The sequence below is a fragment of the Rhinolophus sinicus genome, linkage group LG01, assembly GCF_036562045.2.
Source record: "Rhinolophus sinicus isolate RSC01 linkage group LG01, ASM3656204v1, whole genome shotgun sequence".
NCBI classification, from domain to species: Eukaryota; Metazoa; Chordata; class Mammalia; order Chiroptera; family Rhinolophidae; genus Rhinolophus; species Rhinolophus sinicus.
Genome location: NC_133751.1, coordinates 90,310,372 through 90,333,773, shown reverse-complemented (window position 1 = coordinate 90,333,773; position 23,402 = coordinate 90,310,372).

Here is a 23,402-nt window from a genome sequence, read left to right as displayed (position 1 = left end):
ATTCAAATTTGAATACGCTGCTTAAAGAAAATACAGCAACACTATATTTAAAAAGATAAAAGCAGATTCGGGAGCTAATGTACGAGCATCACTAATATATCCAGAATATTGTGTCAGAGGAGAATATTGAGTTCCCATAGCCTTGATAGTTTTGAATGTTATTTATTGAAAACAATCATTTATAAGTTTTGCATTTGTAAACATATTGTATTTCTTTGCATTTCTTTGTTTCTAGAAAATTGAAAATATTTTTTGACTATTTGTTCACATTTGTAGTTCATCTTAGTAAGTTACAAAATCATTACCTCCCAAAATTTGTAGTTACTTATATTTTTCCAATTGACTAAAAATATTATGATTTACATAGTAATCTTTTGTAATATACATATATTTTTAAAACTTTTTCTATAGTTAGTTTGCATATTGCTTTTATTTACATGTGTTGTAATGCAAGTATTATGAACATGGGCAATAAAGAATTAAAATGGTGGTTGCAGTTGTAAATTTAAACTTTGTTTTTATGTATTTTAAGAGATGCTGTATACTAAAGTTTCTCATCATATTTACAACTACCTTCTGGATAGTTATATATTCAATGAAAACTTGAAGCTTTAACATTTATATTTAAGCTCATCTCTTAATGATATCATTATGATTAATGATGTCTCTTTTGTGATCATGAAACTACCTTCACACTCCCAGCCATACAGGCTTAAAATCTAGAAGTAATTATTTTTCTCACAATTCTCTCACCACTTAAATCCAATCTACTTTTTAGTCTTGCTTATTCTACCTTCACACTTTCTATATTTAATGCTTAACTTCATTTTGATTCCTACTGTTTAAAGCTCCATTAGGTTCACCAATAATTCTATCTTGAACAATTGTATTTATTTCCAAATTGTTTGTCATATATATTTTATTTCCCTCTCTTCATTCACCTTAATAACAATAACAGCTAATTTTTTCATGTATTTAAACATAGTGCAAAGTGCTTATGCATATTTTCTCATTTAATTCTGACAATTTTGCATAGAAGTTACTGTATTTTACCATCTTTTATCTGCATTTCAACATTAAACCACTTATAGACTAGATAGTTAAAAGGCTTTGCCAAGTTCACAAAGCAAGGGGATATTGCTGCTGGGATTGCAAGCCAGAAATATGGCATAAGTCAACCCTCTCAAACAAAATACAATAATGACAATTTACCATATTTCCAGATTAATGTTCTTCCAACATGAACAATGTTCTGCTTAAAAACAATTAGTTATATTCTATTGCCTAGTGATGAAAATTGTGGCCCTAAACCTGATTTTTATCTTGATTTTTCCTTTTCCATATTGTTTCTCTAGACTGTTCAAAAACATGTTTGCATTCCTTTCTCCATAGTTTTGCAGAGCTATTCTCTCCAAATTCACTTGTTTCATGGACAGTTGAAATACTCCACCTGCACCTTCCAGGGCTGTCCCTCTCTTTTGAGACTATTTCTGTATGCCTTTGTGATGTATACACTGCTATGTGCTATTTTCTTTTCTATCATAATAGACTGTTAGCTACTCAAAGGAGATAGAGTATCATTTATCTTTGAACCCTAAGCATCTGGTACATTATCTTGTGGAGAGAAAGTAATTAATAATTATTTATTAACTCAAAGTATTAAATTATTTTAAAAGTATAAAAGAAAAGATATATTGATATAAACTGAATATCAACAACAAAATCCAAAGCATGCTTTTTGTGGAATGTTCCTCACGTTGATAGCTAGCATGCGGTGAACCTACACATTCTTGAAGGCTAAATGTTATGCACTTTGATATTTTTATAATTTCTATGAAATTAAAATGATCATTTAAATTAATAGTATTTGCTAATTAAAAATAAAAGGAATATAACCTAATTTAATTTACAATGTTCCCCTAACTCATGGCTTTTTTATATCACCCCTCACTTACTGTAATTTGACTTGAAAACAACCACGAAAATTTAATCATCCATTGGCTCCTAAGGGATACACTCATATATTAGTTTTCATCTCTCATGGATAGATCATTTGCAGTTAAGTTACAAACCCCTGAAAATCAATTTTTAATGGACACACTCATACAACCTTAACTGCAAAAGAGCAAAAATTCAGGTATAATATTACCAAGTGCAGGTTATTAATTATAACTTTGATTTTATGTTCTTTTGACACAAAACTATGTCAGCCATAAATAAGTGTGCATTTGTAACATTTACCAGATTATTTGTCAAAGTTACACTTACCAGATTATTTGTCAAAGAAAGTTTTACTGGGTCCTGCATTGAGCCCATAGGAACCCTGGAGGAAATTCTGAGCTGCTTAGCAAGAAAGCACTGAACCAAAAAAATGTTGCTCACATGACGTTTAAGGTCTAAATGAAAACCAGAGAAGCAAGGAAATGTAGAGTTAAGTTGAAAGTCCATCATTAACCATACCAGACAACTTATAAAGGCATTTAGGTATAATGTATAAGCTATCTCAAAAGTCAGTAACAACACTAGGGCAATATTTCTGCAGCATGACATGCTCATTTATTCTTTGCCGATATTTCTATTGTTTAATAAATATTATTTTTAAATTCACTTGATTATTTTAATACATTGAAATTTAAATGAACATGACCTATTATTAATCAGAATCTAATAAAGACAGTCACAGATAATATTGTTTTCCTCTCATTAGTTGAATGGTTCAAATTCCTTAGTTAGGTAAAGTCCTGTCAAAGTCCAGTTTGCAAACTCAAATAATACAGTTACCTAAAAGGGGATATTATCCTAAGGTCTATAAATAAACTTTATTATAAGAGTGAAGCTTAATAATTTGTTTTGAAAAAAAGTATGTACTGCCACAAATGAAAAAAATTTAATAGTTAATTTTGCTATTATTCCTTGGCAATCTGCTATGTGAATGGAATATTTTGATGTTGCTAAATTTTAGTACTAATTTAGATGATTAGGATGGAGTATAGCAGTTGATTGTTCAGCAAAATTGAGTATATAGCACTTTAGAATTAAAATCATATTATACTGCAGAAATAAATAAAAATGAACTAACTATATCAAAATATTAACTAGGTGATACAAGAATTTTGAACTATGCTTCTCTTATTGAATTCCCTTTTAGTCTTACTTTTTATACTCATTTTTAAAAACATTAAGTTTTAATTTAGTCAATTACAGGAAAACACACATACAGATGATAAAACATTTTCTAGGGAATTTTATTTTTTGTTTGCGAGATACGTAATTATGTTTTGATATGACAGAATTATTTTATTTTTATAACGAAAAATGTCAGAGTTATAATTTTACCAAGACCTAGAAAAAATGTTTTAAATTTAAGTATATACATATATGTATATTTTATTTTTGTATATATATATATATATATATATATATATATATATATATATATGTGTGTGTGTATATATTATAGATTATTTGTCAAAGAATTATACATATATATATAATTTGAAAGACAGTATATGAAATTCCACACATTGGAAATTTTTATATCTTGACTTAGAAGTCAATTTACTAGATTATGAGCTTCACAATGGAAAGGTGTTTTGGTTTAGTTTACTGCTGTAAGCCTAGAACCTAGAACTTTTCCTGGCACATAATAAAGCCTTATTAGTATATGTTGAAAGAAAACTACTTTCTGCTATCAACTACTATTCTGTAACAAAAAAGTATGTTTGAAAATTCAGTCTTGTCCACGTTACCCAGAGGAAAGCCTGAACTATTTAATCTTACTGGCACATTTGTAACTAGAACTTCTCGATGCTTGAGGCACAAGTTGAAATCCTTTGCCTTTCTAGCATAATTTGAGTTTAATCTTTGCTGCCAATTTTGTTCTTGCTTGAACATGAATTATTTTTGCATATATCGTCATGGAGCCTATTTGTTTTACAAAAAGTAATATGCTATGTGTGACTATAAAATGAATATCAGTATTTATTAGCTATTTTAGAATGAAATTTTTTACATAAAACAATTTAAGAACTAGAGACATGCATTTTGTTTCAGTAACATTTTTGTTGGTCACTAAGAAAGCATGTTTTTCAACTGAAAAAAAAGTGCTTAATGGAAAAGAATAAAGTTGGTTCTTATAAAACAAAAACAATCTTTGAAACAAGATTTTTGGAAATTGCAAATGTACTTTTGACAATATAAAATATAAAAAAGCCAGGACCAAGCAAACTAGTGATATTTCCCCTGTTGCTGTTAATAGTGATTCATCGTTGTCTCATTTCTAAACTCTTTGAACAACCTTATTTGAGTCCCTTCTTGCTCAGTGAGTAGTGCTGTTTTGCTCTCTCCAAGCTTCTACTTTGCTGTATGTTGTAAATCTTCAGGATGACTTAAGGTGCTTTGGCTTCCAGTTTACTTTTTACATAAAAGAAAATGAGCCTTAAACAAAAATAATAAAACCCTAAAATTCAAGTGTCAAAATGGACTGGCAAGAAATATTATTGAATAAATGGCTATCCAGAATTAGTAAATCATAATACTGGATCAACAGCTTATATAACATCTACATAACTAACCAGCTTTGGACATGAATTCACAGTGATCTTCAGGGATGCATTTCTCATCCCAAGATGAACAATAGAGGTGAAAAAGCAAGACAAAGTAGTGTAACTTTTAAAAATCAAGTGAGAATAAAACAAAACAAAACAAAAAGTAGTTTAGTCATTTAAAATTAAAAATCATAAAATTCTTCCAGGCATTATTGTTACACTAATATTGGCATTTCCTTGCTCAGTCACTACTTTTGTTGTACGAAATATCTTAATGGAATAATTTTTAAAAAATTCTTGTTTAATTAAAGTTTATTTGGGTGACAATTTTTCATAAAATCACATAGATTTCAGGTGTACAATTCTGTAATACATCATCAATATATCACATTGTGTGTTCACCACCCAGAGTCAGTTCTCCTTCCATCACCATATATTTGATCCCTTTTACCCTCATCTACCACTCCCCTTCCCGCTTACTCTCTAGTAACCACTGAATAACTCTTAACCAGCAAGTGTATTGGAGGAAGAGTATTTTCATCCCTAGATATATTATGTAGCAGTGTCTACCAGACTGTGACATGTTGGACTTATGAGGCATGCACAATTTTGGAGAAATACAGTTTTATATCTATATAAAATTTAAAATAAACTGCAGTGAGTACCACCTCACCACCAGTCAGAATGACTATTATCAAAAAGTCAATAAATAACATGTGTTGGCAAGGATGTGGAGAAAAAGGAACCCTTGTGCACTGTCGGTGGGACTGCAAACTAGTGCAGCCACTATGGAAAATAGTATGGAGAGTCCACAAAAAACAAAAAATTGATATAGCATACAATCCAGCAATTCCACTTCTGGGTATTTATCCAAAGAAAACAAAAATGCTAATTTAAAAAGTATGCACCCTTTTGTTTAATGCAATGTTTCTTACAATAACCAAAATATGGAAGCAACCTAGATGCCCATGGAGAGATGAATGGAAAAAGTAGATGTGATTATCTATCTATCTATCTATCTATCTATCTATCTATCTATCTATCTATCTATTTATGTAGATAGATAGATAGATAGATAGATAGATATATCCAACAGAATATTGTATATACATATTATAAATATAGTCAATAATATGGTGATAAATTTGTAGGGTAACAGATGATTACTAGAATTAGTGGGGTGATCACATTGTAAGGTATAAAAATGCTGAATCACTATATTGTTCACCTGAAACTTATACAACGAATGTAATACTGTATACCAATTATACTTAAATAAAACAATAAAACAGATAAGTAAATAAAATAAACTATAGAAAGGAAATCTAAACACGATTGTCTAGCCAGATAAATGAGCCACTTTCAAAACCTCATTTTACAAACTTTCTTTGGCCACTTTCATTAGTACCTGTGTCAGTTCGTGTCCTCTGAGAAGTGTACACCTAGTGGGATACGATGTGTAAGGGATTTAATGGGGAAATGCCTGTAAAGCATAACTTCATGATACCTATCCAGTCCCTTCAACTATTCCTTTCAATAAAAGTTATCATTTATGGTGAGCTTATTATGTTTAAAAAAAAACCCTCCCCCCACCAAAAAAAAAACAAAAAACAATAAGGTTAAATAGGACCTGTAAGCAGGGTGGGTAGGAATACTCTCAGGCTGTAGCTCCAGTTTTATTTGTGCCCACATCAGTCAGTGCTGGATAGTTGGAGTCCTGCATCCTGTAGGAATGAGCTAGCATGAGCACTTCTGCAATCCTTAGTTCTTTGCTGGAAGTTGCCTGATGCAAGTATGGTTTTATCATGAAGGCATTTGTTGATCTAGAGAGGAGACAGCCAGGGCTGTCAGGCAGCCTTGCTCCCTGTAACTTGTTTCCTGGAAGAAGCTGAGCAGCATATTTTTATGTCACTACACAGGAATTAAACTGGAAGGGACACAAAAGAATTTTTGAGCTGATGGAAATGTTCTATATTTTGATTGTACTGGTAGTTACAAACGATTGTAAGTTGTTCAAAGTTCCTCAAAATGTACACTTAAAATAGATGCATTTTTATGCAAACTATATTTAATTTTTTTAAGCAAACATTGGTTACTATTTTAATTTTTTATTTTGTCAATTAATATTTATTTGCCACATTATATTATTAATTTCTTTGTTCATCAGCATTAAAAAAATCAACATCCTTTCTGTTTTAATTTCCTTCTGTTTGAAGTGTGTATTTTAGTGGTTTTCTTACTAAAGGTCTACGACAAACATTATAATCTTGGTCTGAGAAAACATCTTTAATCCTCCCATTTTTGAGTGGCTGGTAAATGGGAATCAATTCTAGATTGACAGTTATTTTGAATTTATTATTTTCGATGCATCATTCCATTGTTTCCTCTTATCTATTGTTACAAATGAGATATGTCAGTCTGCCAGTCTTTAGAAAGCAGTCTCTACGTACTTTTTGGTCTTTGATGTTTTGCAATCTCAGCCTGATGAGACTCAGGGTGAAATTGTTTTTGTATTTCCTGCTTGAAACTTGATGTGATCTTTTAATTTGAGGACTCATGTCTTTCTTCTGTTCTGGAACATGTTCAGACTTTATGTCTATGAATATTTTCTTTTCCCCATTCTGTTTATTGAATTCTGAGACTCATAACAGTCAGTGCTCTTAACTGCAAGCAAAACAGATAAACTGACTGATTTATGGAGAAAACAAATTACAAGGGAGGTGAAAGAATGGGAATCAGAATGTACAGAAATATAGGAAAGCAAAGCAATCAGCAGTCAGGCAAGAGCATGCCATGAAGGAGCCCAGAGATGAGAACCCTGCCCCCGCTCTGAGCACTAGACTTGGCAGCCTCCACTGGCAAAACCGCTAGTACTGGGCACTGGGTACGGGCTATGCAGCCACCTCCACTCGAGTCTAGAGACTGGATGTCCCTGTGCCCACCTGAAATCTCTCCACTGTCCCTTCTTGACTGAAACATAGCACCCCATGTTGTCCAATGTAAGTGTGTTTGGCGTAGTCTAAGAGGTATATATCCATGCTATCACTGCAAGAAAGGTTAAGATGTAGGAATCTGTCCTGTTCAGTGTATACGGGATACAGACTCTACCTTCCACAAATTCTGATAATGTGGGGCGTCTCTTAATCGGAAGTAGTTTCAGACCTTCAGGTCCCTGAGTACTAAGAGTCATTACTATTCAACACTTTGGATGTTTTATTTCCAAAAAACATTTCCAAATATAATATGCCACTCCCTAGTACAAGCAAACATACACATTTTCTCCTCAACTTAAAGCTTATTATTTTTCATCCAAATTTCCATTCTTCCTCACGTCACTTTTTGATCGCACCTCAGTATACTGAAATCTGTGAGTGAAAATGTAAACTTGACCATCACCTAAACTATGTACAAATTAGTGGATAGAATAGAGAATATTTTAAAATAAATGTGGTTTATTAAAATAAAGTTAAAATTGCTACTACACCATACATTTTAAAATATATGGGTAGCTATTATCATTGTCTTTATTACTCCTATTCTCCAGGCAATAGTGAGTATTTAAGAGCTCAATTCACTCCACTTCATTTCTCAATAATTTTAACTCATGGTTTATGTTACTATCCCCAATTTTACACTGATGTTAATTCTTACCAATTTCAATTTTACTCCGATTTTAATCTTACCTAGATGATAAGTCCAATGCCTTGGTTTCCCAGTTGTTCAAAATACTCTTGTCTAATGATCTTGTCCTTCAATCTCTTTAATATCCATTAGCCCTTAAATCCCCTTGTCATTCTCTATAACTTGTCATTACCAATATCTATAAACCTTCTATAACCTCATTTAGAAGCATTCTGCTCCCTAAACACCATCTATTATCTTCAAAGTCACTTTCTCTTGGAGCATACTTATCTCTACAACTTGTCTATATGTGGAGCTACCAACAATATTCCAGGTAGCAATTGCTCTGGTTACTTGAATCTCAAAGTAAAGAGAAGTAATAAAGTCTGTGCCAGCACATGGTGTATGTACATGTATCCTGTATCCTCCTTGTTGTTTTCATATCTGCTAGGCAAATTTCTACTCAAAAGCCACAGCCCGAAGTGTAAAAATCAATGAGGTACATAATCTTTTGATCTTTAAAGTAATCAATATTTCGGGTGTTATTTGTTACACTGCAAAACCTAGAATATTTTGACTGAAAAAGAAGTTGTCTTCTAGAGTATAATGTGATGTAACAAAGTATTAACATATGTGGATGTGGTTTAATGGCCTGAAAGCAGAGGTGATGCTAGAAACTTGGAGGATGGTTATCCATATCAGGCAATGGTAAAATATTTGACTTAATGAAATGTAGTTTAGATTCAGATGCTGGAAAGCAGGTTGTTGATAGTGTATATTGGTTATTATTGGCACTGACGAGACAGATGGCTTCAGAAAATAATTAGCTCATTCATGGGTTAGTATAAAGAGATCAAGCACACAAATAAGTGACAACCTTTCCCTCCCTATTCTTCCACCCTCACACAAGTAGAAAATAATAAAACTGAAAAGGCCTGTTTGCAAAGATCAAATCATGGTATAGACTTCAAGTTTCTTATTTTTCCTCCCAAAATGTATTTAGGTATAAATGAAATACAGTAACTTGAATATTTTCAAATTATATAATATCTTAAGATCAGGTTTGGCATATGTATACAATCCAAGAAGCCGCTGCTACAAACACGAATATGAACAATACCAACAATCCCAAAAAGTTCCCTTGTACTTTATATAATCCATCCCTCCTTTATTCCCTTGCCAGGTAACTGCTGACATGCTTCCTGTCACTTTTAAAAACCAGTGAATGGAATAAACTGTCTCAGAGCAAAGGTCAAATTAAGTGTGTAGAGCTGACTTGAATTCACATCCTTTGAAATGTACAAAATGGCCCTGGGTGGGGGGCGGTGGTGAGCGGGGAAGATAATAGGTATGTGACTTTCCCACTAAAGCACAAAAGGTTCAAGATAGGTGGAAAGCAACAGAGAAACACACATGAGTTAGCAATCAAAGGAATATAGATATGTATCTCAAAAAATATTATGTATTGTTTCTGGCACATTACATGCATTGGATTAAATAATTACATTTGGATTTTTGAAATAATTGTGCTTTCAAAAGAATCAGCAGTCTGGACAGTTTGAGAACAAAAATAATCCTTTGTGCCCCTAATGTTGAATGTCCAGAAAGCAGTCTGAGCAATCTGCTGTCAAGCAGAGCTTGGTCTCCTCTAATTTTAAGAAGCAAATCAAAGATTAGAAAAGGATTATTCCCCACCACCGGGGCTGCAAAACCTCTCGACAGCTGTCCTGCAAAAGTTTAGAAATGGCTGTGGTATGCCTCTGTGGTTTATTGATAAATGTCTAACAACCAGCTCTCTGGGGAAAAGTAATCCTGGGTTATCTTTCATTTCAGGGACTTGAAGATGAATAAGGTGTGGCTTCAACAGTGGAGGTGATCAGATCAGTCTTGGTGAGGTAACATATCTTTTGATCAGCTGCTCAATTGCCTGAATTGTGTCGTTATGGTCACTTCATTTTTTTTTTTTTTTGTTCGCAACCTCAGCCAGCATTGAGGTTTTAGGGAAAGTTGGGTGACTGACATCCTTAGAACAAGTCATTTTGTTCTCATGAATATTAAGAAGCTCCTCCATACTGCAGGTTTTTTATTTCAAAAGGGGCAGACCTAGTCTCCTTTTGTTTGTCATTCAAACTGCTAAAGTGCTGCAGGTACCTTTCCAGACATGTTAAACTGAAAAATCATCATACATACCAGTGATATTATTGCAGGTTTCTTTTTCAATAACCCTCTTTCCCTTTGTTTGAATGGCCTTGAGGCTGTGAAATGACTAAGACTTGGAATATGGATAAAATCATTTGTAAACCTTGGCGACTCAAGCCTGACCTCTTTAATCATCAGACTCTGGAGTATTCTTTTAGCTGTGGAAATTAAAATAGAAATTTAAAGGAATACCCATATACTTTGGTCCTAGGGGAACTATGGTTAATTTCTTCATGCCAAGCATCCTTATGGGTTAGAGTATTTTGACCATTATTTTGATTTGCTCTCTAATATCTTTACTATGTTGGTTAAAAGTTCTATGTCTCTGTCATTCTGGGATTAAACCACTTCCATTGAAATAGTAGCTTCCATCTCTACTGTCACATTCACCAATACCCTTAACCTATAAAAAACTACCACACAACACTTAATTTCTCAATGCCTTGGTGAAATGACAATCTTCTCATCTCTAAGGAGAAAAATATAGTAGTAGAATACTTGTGCTATATATTATAATCCATTCCAATAGTATTTTATTTGTATTTATCACATCATTCTAAGTATTTCATGGTAACAATCTTGTTTCACTTCCTCACAGTGAGCCAACCAACTAAGCGATTTGAATTTACTGCCTAGCTTAGTGTATTAAACCTAAACTGACAGGTAAATGCTTCTATATCCTGGTTCCTTAACCCAGGCACGACTGACAATTGGGGCTAGAGAACTATTGTAGGGGATTACCCTTGCTCATTGTAAGGTATTTAGCAGCATCCTCGGCCTCAACCCATTGGTTGCCAACTACACCTTCCCCCAGTTTTGACAACCAACAATGTCTGAGCGCACTGTCAAATGTCCCCTTGAGGGAAAAATTGCTTCTGAATGAGAACTACTGAATGAAATCAATACATTGTGCCAAAGTCTTTTTTTTTTTTTTTAGCCTGTGGTCAGGCACTGTTATAATATATATCCATATATGTTCTCCATAAATGTGCTAATATAAATTAGTTATACCTTGGAATGTATTTGGTGGTCTCTATCTTCTCTTGCTTTATCAGCTTCCGGAAGCATGCTAGAATATGACTGTAGTTCTACACCTAAGCAATAGTGGAAGTGGAACTTGAGGTTTGGCTTTCTCTTGAAGCATTAAGATCCTGAGGTAAGGCCAGAACCATTAATCAAAGCAAAGATGTCTTATTGTCTATGGCAGGTAGAGAAGTTTGGCTTAGCAATGGAAGCATAATAACTTACTTGTTTATGTTTTAACTTTCATATAACAAAGTTTATCATATTTATTGTTATAAATGTACTGGTCAGCAGTATTAAATATATTCAAAATGTTGTTTAACCATCGTCATCCATCTCTCTCCATATTGTAAAACTGAAACTCATTAAACAAAACCTTTCCACACCCCCCCCCCATACCTTGGCAACTACCATTCTACTGTCTATCTCTATGATTTTGTCCATCCTAATAGGTGTGAAATATTATCTCATTATATATTTGATTTGCATTTCCCTTATGATTAGTGATGTTGACCACCTTTTCACATGTTTATTGGTCATTTGTATTTCTTTTTTGGAGAAGAGTCTATTCAAGACCTTTGTTCATTTTTGAATTGGGTTGTTTATTTTTTGCTGTTGAGTTTTAAAAGTTCTCCATATATTCTGAATATTAATCCCTTATCAGATATATGATCTCTAAATATTCTCTCTCACTCTTTGGATTCACTTTTAACTCTGCTAATATTGTCTTTATATGCATTATTTTTTAAAAAGTTTCATGAAGTACAACTTGTCTCTTTTTCTTCTGTTTGCCTGTGCCTTTGGTGTTATATCCAAGAAATTATTATCAAATCTAATATTGAGAATGTTATGTTTTCTTCTGAGAGTTTTATAGTTTTAAGTCTTACATTGAAGTCTTTGATTGATTTTGAGTAAATCTTTGTATATGGTGTTAGGTAAGGATCCAACTTAATTCTTTGTATGTAAATATTCAGTTTTTCCCACACTGTTTTTTGAAAAGACTGTCCTTTCCCCATTGAATGGTCTTGACTCTTGTCAAAAATTATTTGACCATATATGTTAGGTTTTATTTCTAGGCTCTCTGTTCTATTTTGTTGATTTATATATCTGACTTTATGCCGGTACCACCACACTGTTTTGATTACTATAACTTTATAGTAAGTTTTGAAATGAAGTCAGGTGAGCCCTCCAACTTTGTTTTCCTTTTTCAATATTGCTTTAGGTCTTCAGGATCCCTTGAGATACCATATGAATTTTAGGGTGTGTTTTTCTATTTTTGCAAAAAAAAAAAGAAATCATAGGACTTTTGATAGGCATTGCATTGTGTCTAGATCACTTTGGGTAGTATGAACATATTAATGATAGTAAGTCTTCCAATACATAAACATGAGATTTGTGTCAATTTCTTTATGATCTTCCTAGATCTTTCAGCAATATTTTGTAGTTTTCATTGTATAAGTCTTTCACCTTTTGAAATTAATTCCTAAGTATTTATTTTTGGTGCTATTGAAAATGGAATTATTTCATAATTCCATTCATTATATCATAACTTCCTTTCAGATTTAGCACTGTTAGTGTATTTCTTCCTTTTTTATGGAATCTTTAGAGTTTTCTACATTTAAAATTATGTCATCTGTGGATAGAAATAATTTTATTACTTCCTTTTCAATTTAAATGACTTTAATTAGTGTTATTTTATCTTGCTCAATTTCTCTGGCTAGGATTTCCATTATGATGTTGAATAGACTGAAAATTGAACATTTTTGCCTTGCTCTGTTCTTAGAAGAGAAGCTTTCATTTATTTTTACCATTGAGTATAGTGATCATTGTGGGTTTGTTTTTGTTTTTTTCACATATGACTTTTATGTTGAAGCAGTCTCCTTCTATTTTTAGTTTATTAAATATTTTTTATCAAAATGGGTGTTCAATTTTGTCAAAAATTTTTCTGCATCAATTGAGATGATTATGTAAATGTTTTCCTTCATTTTGTTAATATAGTGTATTACATTGATTGATTCCTGTATATAGAAATATCCTTGCCTTCCAGGAATAAATTCCAATTGATCATGGTATAAACCCATTTTGACATGCTGCTAAATTCAGTGTATAGCATTTTGTTCAGAATTTTTATATAACGTTAATAAGGGATATCAGTTTGTAGTTTTATTTTCTTGTAGTGTCTTTGTCTGGCATTGGTATCAAGGTACCACTGGCCTCATAGAACGAGTTAGAGAGTGTTCCTCCTTCTTCAGTATGTTGGAAAAGTTTGACAAGAATTCATGTTCATTCTTTAAATGCTTGCTAGAATTCACCAGTGAAGTAATCACGTACAGAGCTTTTCTTTGTTGGGAGATTTTTGATTACTGAATCAATCACTTTATGATATAGGTCTATTCAGGTTTTCTATTTTTTGTGATTTAGTTGGTAGGTTTCGTGTTTCTAGAAATTTGTTCATTTCATCTGGGTTATCCAATTGGTTGTCATACAGTTGTTAACAGCACATTCTTCTAGTCCTTTTTATTTCTTTATAATCAATACTAACGTTCCCACTTTTGTTTCTGATTTTAGTTATCTGAGTCTTTTTTTTTAATTTGTCAAAGGTTTGTTTATTTTTCAAAGAAACAACTTTTCATTTCATTTATTTTCTCTATTGTTTTTCTCTATTCTCTATTTCACTTATCTCTTCTCTAGTCTTATTTCTTCCTTCCTTCTGCTAGTTTTGTTTTAATTTGTTCACCTTTTTCTAGTGTATATAGTGGTCAAGTCAGGTTGTTAATTTGAGATATTTCTCACTTTTCAATGTAAGTCTTTATATATATATATGTAAATTTTCCCCTTAGTACTGCTTTAGTTGTGGCACAGTTTGGGTATATTGTATGTTTGTTTGTTTGTTTAATTTTCATTTGTGTTTAAGAGATTCCAGTTTTTCTCGTAAGTCCTTATTTCATGTATTGGTTAAAAGTGTGTTTAATTTCCACAACTTTGTGAATTCTCTAATTTGCTTCTGTTATTGACTTCTATCTTATTATGGTTTAAAAAGATTTTATATACATATATATATATATAATCTTATATATATAATTATATATATATATATAAGATTATATATATATATACATATATATATATATATATATATATATATATATATATATATATATATATATGTATATATGACATAACCTGTGGCCTAACATATGATCTATCCTGGAAACTTTCCTATATGTATTTGAGAAAAATATATATGCTATTTCAATCAGGTAGAATGTTTTGAATATGTTTGTCTGTTAGATCTAGTTGGTTTATTGTGTTGTTTAAGCCTTCTATTTCATTATTCATCTTTGACCTAAATGTTCTATGCATTACTGATAGTGGAGTATTGAATTATCCAACTAAATCAATTCAATCAATGTTTGCTTCATATATTTGGATAGTTTCTTTTAGGTGCATAAATATTTAAAGTTATTATATCTTCTTGCTTATTTGACCCTTGTATTATTGTGTGATGTCCTTCATTGTCTCCAGTGTTCTTTTTAATTTAAAATTTATTTTGTCTAATATTAGTATACCTACTCCTGCTATCTTCTGGTTGCCATTTACATGGACTATATAGTTGCATTCTTTTACTTTTATTCTATTTGTGCCTGGAAACTAAAGTGAGTCTCTTGTAGGCAGCATATATTTGGATGAAGTTTTCTTATTTATTCTGAAATATCTGTCATTTGATGTGAGGGTTTAATCTATTTCATAACACTGACATACATAGATTTAACAGGAAAATGGAGATAAAGTGTTCTTGGACTGGATTAAAAAAAAAAGAAAGGCAAAGAAGTAAAGCTGGTGAGTTGTTAATATTTTAATATTTACTTACATATCAAATATATGCATTCCATGATAATTCCATAAAAATATGTTGGCAGAAGTAAAAGAAAACACATCACATAAAGCCAGAGTATTTTGGTAGAAAAAAATAAATCTTTACTAGAAGATTCAAGTTCTAGAATCCAATCCAGTATTTGGTATTAACTTGAGAAGATTATGGGAGTTACTTAATTTTTTTGAGCCCAGAGAATTGGACTATGATCTTATATGCCACTTTGAACTCTTACTAACTACGTACTACCCATTCTTCCACTTACTTATAATTAATAACTCTACCATCTAACAACAACAACAAAAAAAAAAGATAAAAAAACTTTGACTCAGTTTCACAATTAATTTAATTTAGCAAACTACATTAATTTTAATAACATTCATGAAGTCCAGCCAACATAAAAATTGTGTTCTCTGTTTAGCTTAACAATTTTAAGCAACCATTTATTTAACAAATGTTTCAGATAGAAATAGTTACTATACATGTTAATTAGAACTTGATTCACTGAATCATACTTATTTTAGTTTTAAATGCCAAATGTGTAGTATTGCACATAAAAGCAGATTTTTAAAGATTTATGTTTGTGTATTAGACTCAAATATTTCTGTGTCTAGAATATAGAAAACATCTAACTTTAGAACTTCATAATATGCTAAAATAAATGAAAGAATATGCTAAAATAAATGCCATATAGTTTGCCCATTTATCCAAAGTCTATTCACATTTCAAGAGTGTATGCATTAAACATGTTTATGTTTGTCTTTGTTTAACCTTTCTAACATTTTTGTAGCTTTTTAAATGTCACAGAAAGTTAGAAAAGACACAGATTATATTCATGCAAAATTGAATAAAACGATTTAACACATTTTCTTTTCTGTCTGACAGAATTATAGTTTGCTTACAAGAAGAAACATGTGGCTAAAGAGAAATTAAAATGACAATGTTGATTATAGTATTTTCCCCATAGCTCGAGTGTTTTCAGAAAATATACCTGTAGTATTTATAATATACTAAAGAAATTTCTCCCCATTCAAAAAAAAAGGAGGATTTTGACACTTCTTTCATTGTATTTTCTTGATAATGTCATACAAATAGGAATAAAAATTGAGGGCTGTGTATACTAGTGTTTGGCATCAACATGGCTGCCACAGTAATATTTTTTTTTTTTTACTATTACAGAGAACAATATTGTCTCAACACTATATTAAATATTGCTCCAAAATATATGTAGTAAAAGTCCACAATTTAAATTGACATTAAAATCTGGATTTTTTTCTATACCGCCACATAACAATAGCAATTTAAAATTATTGAGCAATTGCAATATCTTATGCATTGACTTAATTCATTCTAAGAATCATGACATTAATACAAAAATTATATGAAATATGCATAAAGAATAATCAAGTATTGCAAGTAATAAGAAATTTAATGTTAGAAAATAGTTTGTTTTAACTATTTGTACCTCTATCCTCTTTTCCATCTTAGAATGGGAAGGTTAAAAAAACCATGCTAATGTTCATACAGGCTCTGATACATGCTAAGTGAATAACGGTAAATATTAATTCATTGAAATAATTTTCAACATTTGCTGAGAAACAAGTCATATCAAGAAATCCTAGGTTAAACATGGAATGTTAAAAATCAAATTTTCAGAGTTACATCAGCAAAATTGTTGATTAGGAAGCTCTAAGCCCTCATCCCCCACGGAAACATTTAAAAAGCAAAACTAAATAGATAAACTAAAACAACTAAACTAGAGACTGGCTAAAGTAACCTTATAAGAGCCCGAGAAATAGTCAAAGGTCTCCACCAATAAAGTAAACACCCACTCAAGAAAAAGCCACATTCAAAATAGTAGGAAATTTCATGTTGTTTTTATTAACCCTTACTCCCCACTTCCCAGTATGGCAAAATTTTGTTCTGGAGGAGGCAATGGTTAAGTTCCCAATACCCTATTTTGAATGGGAAGGACCAGAAAATACCTCATTTTTAATATTCGAATCTCTCTGGGGCTGCCTGAAAAAAGAATCTGTTTCCATCCAACTTGGAGTTCAGGCCAGGGGGTTGGGGTAGTGTAAAACTTGAAATTCAGGCAAGGAGAAACAGGGGCTGCTGCTTGAGAAAGCTGCAGGGAAACAAAGACCTACTACAGACCAGGTAAGAGTTTATGGGTGGAGGCATACAATAGATCATCTGAGGCACTGTACGTATCTACAAATATTAGAAGCTCCAGGAACTCTAAGTAAAAATCCAAAGAGGACCATATTGAGGCATATTATAATCAAACTATTGAAAGACCAACAAAGAGAGAATCTTGAAAGAAGCAAGAGGAAAGCAACTCATCATGCACAATGATCCTCATAAGAAAATCAGCTGATATCTTGCAGAAACTTTGGAGACCAAAACGCAGTGAGATGATATATTTAAAATGTTGCGGGGAAAAAACAAAACAAAAAAAAACCCATAAAATTCTATACCAATTTCCATATTAATTGTAAAAGAAAGTTGTAAACTTGGAGGAAAAAACCTTTGGGGATTTTTATTTGAGTTAATTGAATCTGTAGATCCATTTGGGGACAGTGATAATTTAATTTTGAATATTTCAGTATGATTATTTCCCTTGTAATTTCCCACAGCAATATTTTAGTTTTCAATGTATATCTTACATCCCTGTTTTAAATGTATTACTATATTAGTTTCCTAGAGTTACCCTAACAAATTGTCACAAACTTTGTGTCTTAAAGAATGAAGCTTTTCTTTTATATCTCTGGAGGCCGGAAGTCTAAAATCAAGATATCTTCAGGTCTACACTCTTCTGGAATCTCAACCGGAGATTCCATTCCTTGCCCCTTCTGTGTTCTGTTAGCTGTTAGCATTATTTGGATGGCGACAACATCACTCCAATCTCTGCTTAAATTTTCACGTTGCCTTTTTCTCTGCTAAGGACGCTTCTCATTGGGTTTGGGTATCATCGAGATAATCCAGAATAATCTCATTTTGAGATCCTTAATTCACTTACACATGCAAATACCCTTTTTACAAATGAGGTAACATTCACAGGTTATAAAAATTAGGATATGGGAATATATTTTAGAAGCCACAGTATAACCCACTGTACTAAGTGTTTTATGTTTTTTTGATAATATTGTGAATTTGTTCTTTTTAGTTTTTTCATAATATCTGAAATTTTTAATAAAGAAATAGAATAAATACAATTTATTTATATACAAGGTGACAAAAAAATGTATACGAGTGAACACTTTGGTCAACTTTACTCAAGCATTAGTTTGCGGTAATCAGAAGTGTCTGGAAATTGATGGTAACCACGTCGAGCACCTCTTGTAATTGCAGAAGTCAAACATAACTTGTATTCATCTTTTGTTATCTGTATATATTGAGTATTACAATTTTAATACAGTTTTTTCCTTTCTTAAATTGTGTATACTTTTTTTGGCACACTCTGTATATTGACCATTTGTCATAAAATTTATAAATTTACTAATTAGTTCCACTTCCACTTATTTTATATTCTGAGATTCTTCAGAATAATGTATGTAAATAGTTATATCTGTTGTGAATAATATAATTAAGTTTTAGTTTTTACATTTTTTTGCCTTATTACACTTATACTCCAGTAAAATTTTGAATAGAAAGTTAGTATACTTTTTTTTTCTTTTTTTTTTGTATAATGGGAAAGTGTTCAATATTTTACCATTAGGTATATTGTTAGTTGTAGTTTATATGGATGCCCCTTATTATGTTGAGAAACTTCCATTCTTGTATAAGAAAAGTAATAAAAATGAGATACCAATTAGCAACTCCAAATAATGAAATACTTTTTAAAACGCTAGTATTTGGTTTTCTTATATGCTTATGGTAGATATGCAAATATACACACTTTTGTGTAAAATGATTTGACAACAAAAATATATATACTTTTACTCAATGTTTTCAACAAAGTAGAAAATAATGGTGCAGAAAAAATATTTCTATGGAATAAGCAAAAGTCAAATTAAAATATTTTAAGACGAGATACGTGATGAGATACTGAAGGGAGCAAATAACAAGCACCCCTTTGAGATTTCTAAAAGAAAGATAATAATGCAGTTTCAGTCTTTCAAACGACTCATTAAGACTTCAATTCATGATATTACCAGTGTTTTGAATACTGTGTCCCCTCAAATTTTATACCTGGTGAAATTCTACCTTTAATTCAAATGTCACCTTCCAAAGCTAAATGAGTAATTTCCATTTACATGTGGACTGCAAGTATTTTGTTCCACATTGCAATTTTGTTGGAGCTAGTTCTACCACTGTAGGAGTCTGTTAAGTAGCAAAGGATATGCTTTCTGCGGCTTAACTGCCTGAATTGTTTTTTAATTTTTCAGAAGCTTAGAATAATATTTCAAAATTTAAAGTTGTCAGCAATATATTTGTTATATGGTACATGCCTCCACATTTAAATGTAATGAGGGTGCAAATATTCTTAATATATTCAATATATTTAAGTTTTGATAAGTTATGGCCATTGTTAATGATGGTTTTAGAAGTTTTCTTAGAAAGAGGTGATTTTCAAATAAATGTGTTATCTCTGATTAATCAGATGGATTTAATTCAAATTTAGGAAATAATTTGAAATTATTTTGAGTTTTTCCAGTAATAAGTTCTGACTTGACATAAATATAATTCCAGAGAAAAACTAAACTAGAAAGCCTTTCAATTTTACAAGGGCTTATATATTCCTTTCCAAAATATCAAATGATATTCCTCATGCTTACGCTCTTCACAGGTGTCTTTAGTGGATCCACCGTCTCACTTAGAGATCTGATATATCTATTGCATAAGCCCCTTTTGAAAGTGATTTAATGCTTCAGCAGGTTTTGAATGTTTTTAAATGATTTTCCAAATTTGGCAAGACTTACTCGTCCATCTGTAGATTGATTCCTAGGTGCATACGTGCATTGTTCACATGTGGGTCATAATGTGCACACAAATATTCAAGTTAATTAGAACTCTCAGAATCTTGAAATTAGAAAGAGACACTGGGAAAACATTAATTAGAGTCAAATGAGATTGAGAAGTACTGTTAGTTAGCTGAAACTGTTTTTAGTGCTGCTACCACATATATTGTACCACTGTGTTTCCCCGAAAATAAGATCTAATCAGAAAATAAGCCCTAGCATGATTTTTCAGGGTGAACATAAGCCCCAATGCATTTTTTTTTGGAGCAAAACTTAATATAAGACTCAGTCTTATTTTTGGGGAAACACGGTAAGTTAACTGCTGAAACCACCATCACATTAGGGTAGCTGGGAAGTTTGTACTGATCCCTAGTCCCCAACCTTAGAAATTCTAACTTGATTGTTCTGAGGAAGAACCCAAGCCTGAAAAGTGATTAATTCAAATGTATGCTACAGATTAGGTTTGTTGGTATAGATAAGTGACACTAGTTCAGTCTCTAAACCCAATTCCTACTTTTCCAATTCCTAAGGAAAACCTTAGGGTAGGCAGAATTTGTAAACTGTCTCCCAAAGACATCAACCCTAATCCCTAGAAACTGAGATTATGATGAGATATCACTTTGGTGATAATGTTACATTATGTGGGACAGTTGACCTTAAAAAAAAGTAAAGTATCTGGTATGTGGGATCTGATCATGTGAACTCTTAAAAGCAGAGAAGTATCTCCACCTGGTGACAAAAGGAGAAGTCAAAGAGATTCAAATTACAGAAATGCTCTAATATGCTTGTGAGGTGAGTCCCAGAGAACAGTTTCCAGGCTCTTGGCCTCACATGGAAAGGTGTTGGCTCGGGTAGTAAATGGCCATCAACTGTGATTGGATGGTCATCAGCTGTGGCTAGTTGGCCGTCAGCTGTAACCAGTGAGCCATTGGCCAGTAATATAACTGCTGTGGCTACACTAGCAGAAAATGCGGGCTAGCAAGAAGATGCTGGCTGAGCTAGCAAGAGCGGATTGCAGAGAGGCGGATGCCGCCAGTGAGAATATAGTGATGTGACTCCCCTACTTATGGCTCCGTGGGTTTTCCTTTTTGGCCTCACCATATCCTGCATTCTTATGTGGGGAGCGGGAGCAGAGACCCTGCCGGATGCCCCGCATGACAGCCACTAATATAACTGCCGTGGTTACATTGGTTGGTTGGTTGGTTGGTTGGTTGGTTGGTTGGTTGTCTGGTTGGTTGGTTGTCTGGTTGGTTGGTTGCATTTCAGAGAAGCAGATGGCAGGCTGCAGATCATGTGGCTCCTTCTTCCTGTGTCTCCAACCCAGCTGCCAGCGCAAATATAATGAATGGTATGACTCCCCTATCTATGGCTCCATTGGTGTTCCTTTTTGGCCTCACCATATCCTGCATTCTTGTGCAGGGAGAAGGACTAGAGTCCCTGCATGACAATGCTGCTTTTGGCTTGGAAGATGGAGGAGACTGCATGAGTAAGAACTGAGGCTAATGACATTTAGAAGATGAGAACACTCTCCGACTGAGAGCCAGTAATGAAATGGGGCCTTCAGTCATACATCCCCAGGGATCTGGATTCTACCAACAATTTGAATGAGCTTGGAAACAAATATTCCCCAGATACTCCAGATAACAATCCAGACTGGTTGAGATCTTAGTTTGGTCTTATGAGATCCTATGTAGAGAATAGTCAAGCCTGCCTGGACTTCTGACCTACAGAAATGTGAGTTAATATATACGTTTTGTTTTAAGCCATTAAGTTAGTGGTTATTTGTTGCTCATCAAAAAAACTAATATGACCTCAACGAAACTACTTAAACAAGATCCCCAGGACTCTTACTCGTGTATTTATAAATCAATGTTCAAAACCTAAGTTCCTAGGCCAAATTTTTCCAACTATCCTATATTTCAGTTATGACCTCTGTTCATCCACTACTGCCCAAATTATTTCTGCTTATAGGAATTTATACTACACTTTCAGTGATTTCATTACCCACTCATGAAATAATTTCCAATTACTTCTCTCATGACTGAAACCTCTTTCTGCCCTAAAGACACCGTTTTCTCTTCAAATCCCCGCCTCGTGATGCTTCCCATTAGTACTTCTAGCCTAATTTTCACCACCTTCTAAGAAAATCAAGCAACAAACAACAACGCCAAAATAAAATACATATAAGGCTTTGTGAACCTCACCATTGTTTAAACTGTCTCCTCTACTAATCTTTCCCTCACTACTAATAACTGACACCTGTTAAATTGTAAGCAATTGTGGTTTTATTTGTGTTTCACTGATGTGATGTTGGGTACCTTTTCATATGTCTATTGGCTGTGTTTATGTCCTATTTGGAAAAATGTCTATTCAGGTCCTCTGTCCATTTTTTAATTGAATTGAATTGGTTTTTTTTTTTTTTTTGGTGTTTAGTTTTATGTTCTTTATAAATTTTGGATATTTACCCTTTATCAGATGTATCATTGCAAATATCTTCTCCAATTCAGTAGGTTGTCTTTTTGTTTTGTTGATGGTCTCCTTTCCGTGCAAAACTTTTTAGTTTGATGTAGTCCCATTTGTTTATTTTTCTTTTGTTTCCCTTGCCCAATGAAATACATCAGAAAACAATGTTACTAAGAGCAATGTCAGAAGGTTTACTGCCTTTGTTTTGTTCTAGGAGTTCTATGGTTTCAGGTCTTGTATTTAAGTCTTTAATCCATATTGAGTTTATCCTTATACATAAAGTAAGAAGGTGGTCCACTTTTAATTTATTTTATTTTTTGCATGTATCTGTCCAGTTTTTTCAACATCACTTATTGAATAGTTTCTTTACTCAATTGTATATTCTTGCCTCCTTTGTGGAAGATTAAATGACTATATACATATAGGTTATTTCAGAGCTCTCTATTCTGTTCTATTGATCTATGTGTCTGTTTTTATGCCAGTGCCATGCTGTTTTGATCACTATAGCCTCAAAATATAGTTTGATATCAGGTAGTGTGATATCTAAAGCTATTAATTTTAAATTAACAGTCATTTATTAATACAACTATAAAGTCTATTATACTTTAATCATTTAAACTCAGCTTGTAAATAATGTTATTATATTTATAAATCTAATAAAGAAAAGTACTTATATTTTGTTTAATTCATGTTTGCTTACTTCAAATTAAG